The following is a 6,000-nucleotide window of genomic DNA, read 5'->3' on the forward strand; positions in this document are numbered from 1 at the left end:
GAACACACAGCTGTGTACTACTGACCCGTATCCTACAACGGCTTCTTCTTATCTGAACATTCAAGATAAAACCACAGTGGAAGGAGCAAGTACTCGGTTAAAGTTTGAGCTACTTTTACTTTACTCGAGTATTTCCATTTCCTGCTACTTTCTCCTCCGTTCTAGAGGAAATGTCGTATTTCTTACTGCACTGCATTAATCTGACGGCTTTAGTTACTTTACAAGTTAAGATTCAACATTAAAAACACGAGATAAACTCAAATAAAACACTTCGTTAAAGATCAAACCACTTTGACTTTTGACCTTTTAGATATAAATCAGTCTGCGTCTGCTCGTCATGTTTCAGATGATATCAGTTATCAGTTCCTCAAACTTCTCACGTGTTTCATTTAAATAACCGTTAAAAGTAAAAGAAAAATGTAATTATCCATATTCAAGTGTGTGTGTGTGTGTGTGTGTGTGTGTGTGTGTGTGTGTGTGTGTGTGTGTGTGTGTGTGTGTGTGTGTGTGTGTGTGTGTGTGTGTGTGTGTGTGTGTGTGTGTGTGTGTGTGTGTGTGTGTGTGTGTGTGTGTGTGTGTGTGTGTGTGTGTGTGTGTGTGTGAACTCTCAGGCGTTTCCTTCACCTCTCCCTAACAGCCTCATTAACCTCTAAATACCAGTTTAACATCAAAGACAGCGTCGGTGCTCACACCTCCTTCTCCTCTCTGACATGAACACACACTTCTCCTTCTTCTTCTCCTCCTCCTTCTTATTGTTTGTCTTCTTCTTCTTTTCCTCCTCCTTAATCCTTCTCCTCCTCCTCCTCCTCCTGTTTCCTCCGTTCATCCTTCCTCTGTATCTCAGTCTCTGAGGAGGAGAAGTGACCTCCGTGTGTCTGAAGAACTTTTATTTCTTCGTCTCCGTCGACACGTCTGTGTTCTTGACGCCGTATGTGTGAACGAGAGGAGACTCTCAGTCTGGACCTCTGAGCTCAGACATCTCTGTGGAAATGTTCATTCTTTCAGCTTCTTCAAACCAATGAGCTCTAGTTTCTGTTTATTACCAGGAATTAATATGTAACCACGTGTTTACTAAACATGTTCCTGTAAGAACAAAAGAGTCAAAGAGGAAGTCAAATAAAAACACTCCGATACGAGTAAAAGTCCTGCATTCAAAGTATTGATCATCTCTGGAAAATAGGTTTTACTAAATATATATTTACAAAACTAAACGTACAATATTACAACCAACGTTTCAGAATAGTCAAAGGTAAATATACCCAGTGGTAAAAGTACCAATACAGCAATATTTAAAAAGTATTATCAGTTGAATGTACTTAAAGTATGAGCAGTAAAAGTACTCGCTCTGCAGTAAAATGTCTCCGATGACTGATACGTAATTCAAAATGTTGATTTACTATCTAATTAATTAATTATTTCAAATGTATGATTTAGTATTTATCTCTAAATTATGACTCAATACATTTCTTATTATATCTTAACTTTTGACTTATTTTTCATCATCATAAAATAGAAAAACACAAATACAAGTACCAAAAAACTGCACTAAGTACCAGGACTTGTTTCTTATTTCTGTTTGTGTAAATATTTAACTCTTTCAGCACAAACAAAAAGCCATTGACCTCCATTAAACCCAGATTTTGTTTCTTTTTGAGTGAAATGAGCCTTAAAATCTTTGTTTATTTGCAACTTTTAACTCTTTTTGAGGGTTTCTTTTCTGCATAATCCTTGTTTACATCTTTTGTGCACACACACACACACACACGTCAGGATCACAGTCTGGTTCATTGTGTGTGTGTGTGTGTGTGTGTGTGTGTGTCTCTCGTCCCTGCTGCTGTCTGTGTGATGACCGTCTCCTGCTGAGCTCGTCTCTGATTGGCTCCTCTCAGACCCTTTCATCTCTAATGGGCCTGTTTGCTGCTCTGTTATGGACACAAACACACCTCGACGCCCCCGAGGGGGGAGACCAGAGAGAGACACATGTCCCGACCTGGTGCTCACATCTCTGCAGCTCACGTCTCCGTCTTTATCAGGTTTTTACAGATAAAATCCTAAATAACTCAGTGAAACTCGTCTTGAATACAGAAGCTTTGAAGGAGAATCTGCTTTGTTTTTATTATCGTCATCAAATCTCATGAATCAGCGTGTTTCTGACTTCCTGTCTGTGTCTCAGCTCCAGCACGATGACTCCTCACAAACATAGTTTCTTCTTTTAAAAAGAGACAATAGTGCATTTATGGGGGACTATTTTCAGCGGCAGATGAATCCACATATGGAGCCACAGAGTGAGTTGTCTTGGAGCAACTTTGAGGAGTCTTCTTAAAATAAAGTTGCGTCACAAGTTAATCTACTGTATTCAAATGTACAAATCAATACGCTGCATGAGTTCATCATAAATCATCTTTAATTTGAACTCTGTGATACAGTCATCCTTCATGTTGTTCATCATTTCAAGAAATATATTAAATAAAACAATAATTAATGACAAAACAATTATTTGTTGACAAAAAATATTAAAATTTAGAATATTATTGCTCAGTTTAGCATAAAGTAGCTTAAAAAAATCAACCTCGCCTGTAAATTATTAAGAGGAAAAGTAGAAATACATTAAAATATTATATTTTTATTTTTTTAATTTAAAATACATATTTAAGGTCAAAAAAGAAAGAAAGAAAGAAAGATTTCCCTATTTTTATTTGAACTAAATAAACTTCTCCTAATTGACGATGTTAACAATTCTAACAAAAAAATTAGTAATAATATTTAATGACAAAACTGTTTTTTGTGTTTTTTATTTTTTTATAGATGATTTGTTGACAAAATAATAAAATTTAGAATATTAATCGTGCTGCAGTTTAGCACAAAAAAGCTTTAAAAAAACAACCGTAAATGTAAATTATTAAGAGGAAAAGCAGAACTACAAATACATTAAAATATTATATTTCTACTTTAAAAGTAAAAATACATATTTAAACACTTCAGGTGGAACAAAACAAAACAAAGTGAATATTTCCCTATTTAAATTTGACCTAAGAACAAACGCAGTGACAGTAAAATGTAAAGAAGCGATCCGATGGGCTGAAGGGCTCCTGGATGCAGATGAAGGCGCTCTGATGACGCTCTGATGACACTCTGATGACGCCCCAATAATCATTGATCTCCTCTGCCGGCCCGTCTGTAACGCGCTCAGTTAGGACCTCTTCCTCTGTCCCCATTGATCCCTATCAGCCCCCATCAAAGGCTCCCGGGGCTTTGATGGGGGGCCGGCGGGACCGGTCCCGGTGGACAAGCAGGCGCTGCGACTCCCCTCCTCACATGGGTGAGGTGTTGGGGGGGTCTCTAGATGTCTTTAGATTGTGACATTTAAATTTCTCCCCCTCGAAAAAACATCAGAATCCATCCGACCTGAGGCTCCTCAGCTGCTTTATGGGCCCAGAGAATACTATGTAAAACTACGACCTGAGTACTATCACTAACATGTACTGTATATATCAGGTACTTCTACTTTATCTGAGTACTATCACCAACATGTATATATCAGGTACTTCTACTTTATCTGAGTACTATCACTAACATGTACTGTATATATCAGGTACTTCTACTTTATCTGAGTACTATCACTAACATGTATATATCAGGTACTTCTACTTTATCTGAGTACTATCACTAACATGTATATATCAGGTACTTCTACTTTATCTGAGTACTATCACTAACATGTATATATCAGGTACTTCTTCTTTATCTGAGTACTATCACTAACATGTATATATCAGGTACTTCTACTTTATCTGAGTACTATCACTAACATGTATATATCAGGTACTTTTACTTTATCTGAGTACTATCCCTAGCATGTATATATCAGGTACTTCTACTTTATCTGAGTACTATCCCTCGCATGTATATATCAGGTACTTTTACTTTATCTGAGTACTATCCCTAGCATGTATATATCAGGTACTTTTACTTTATCTGAGTACTATCACTAACATGTACTGTATATATCAGGTACTTCTACTTTATCTGAGTACTATCACTAACATGTATATATCAGGTACTTCTACTTTATCTGAGTACTATCACTAACATGTATATATCAGGTACTTCTACTTTATCTGAGTACTATCACTAACATGTATATATCAGGTACTTCTACTTTATCTGAGTACTATCACTAACATGTATATATCAGGTACTTCTACTTTATCTGAGTACTATCACTAACATGTATATATCAGGTACTTCTACTTTATCTGAGTACTATCACTAACATGTATATATCAGGTACTTCTACTTTATCTGAGTACTATCACTAACATGTATATATCAGGTACTTCTACTTTATCTGAGTACTATCACTAACATGTACTGTATATATCAGGTACTTCTACTTTATCTGAGTACTATCACTAACATGTATATATCAGGTACTTCTTCTTTATCTGAGTACTATCACTAACATGTATATATCAGGTACTTCTACTTTATCTGAGTACTATCACTAACATGTATATATCAGGTACTTTTACTTTATCTGAGTACTATCCCTAGCATGTATATATCAGGTACTTCTACTTTATCTGAGTACTATCCCTAGCATGTATATATCAGGTACTTTTACTTTATCTGAGTACTATCCCTAGCATGTATATATCAGGTACTTTTACTTTATCTGAGTACTATCCCTAGCATGTATATATCAGGTACTTTTACTTTATCTGAGTACTATCCCTAGCATGTATATATCAGGTACTTTTACTTTATCTGAGTACTATCCCTAGCATGTATATATCAGGTACTTCTACTTTATCTGAGTACTATCACTAACATGTACTGTATATATCAGGTACTTCTACTTTATCTGAGTACTATCACTAACATGTATATATCAGGTACTTCTACTTTATCTGAGTACTATCACTAACATGTATATATCAGGTACTTCTACTTTATCTGAGTACTATCACTAACATGTATATATCAGGTACTTCTACTTTATCTGAGTACTATCACTAACATGTATATATCAGGTACTTCTACTTTATCTGAGTACTATCACTAACATGTACTGTATATATCAGGTACTTCTACTTTATCTGAGTACTATCACTAACATGTATATATCAGGTACTTCTTCTTTATCTGAGTACTATCACTAACATGTATATATCAGGTACTTCTACTTTATCTGAGTACTATCACTAACATGTATATATCAGGTACTTTTACTTTATCTGAGTACTATCCCTAGCATGTATATATCAGGTACTTCTACTTTATCTGAGTACTATCCCTAGCATGTATATATCAGGTACTTTTACTTTATCTGAGTACTATCCCTAGCATGTATATATCAGGTACTTTTACTTTATCTGAGTACTATCCCTAGCATGTATATATCAGGTACTTTTACTTTATCTGAGTACTATCCCTAGCATGTATATATCAGGTACTTTTACTTTATCTGAGTACTATCCCTAGCATGTATATATCAGGTACTTCTACTTTATCTGAGTACTATCACTAACATGTATATATCAGGTACTTCTACTTTATCTGAGTACTATCACTAACATGTATATATCAGGTACTTCTACTTTATCTGAGTACTATCACTAACATGTACTGTATATATCAGGTACTTCTACTTTATCTGAGTACTATCACTAACATGTATATATCAGGTACTTCTACTTTATCTGAGTACTATCACTAACATGTATATATCAGGTACTTTTACTTTATCTGAGTACTATCCCTAGCATGTATATATCAGGTACTTCTACTTTATCTGAGTACTATCCCTAGCATGTATATATCAGGTACTTCTACTTTATCTGAGTACTATCACTAACATGTATATATCAGGTACTTCTACTTTATCTGAGTACTATCACTAACATGTATATATCAGGTACTTCTACTTTATCTGAGTACTATCACTAACATGTACTGTATATATCAGGTACTTCTACTTTATCTGAGTACTATCACTAA

This window comes from Anarhichas minor, unplaced genomic scaffold (assembly GCF_050575085.1).
Source record: "Anarhichas minor isolate MPS153535 unplaced genomic scaffold, ASM5057508v1 ptg000002l, whole genome shotgun sequence".
In the NCBI taxonomy this organism is placed as follows: domain Eukaryota; kingdom Metazoa; phylum Chordata; class Actinopteri; order Perciformes; family Anarhichadidae; genus Anarhichas; species Anarhichas minor.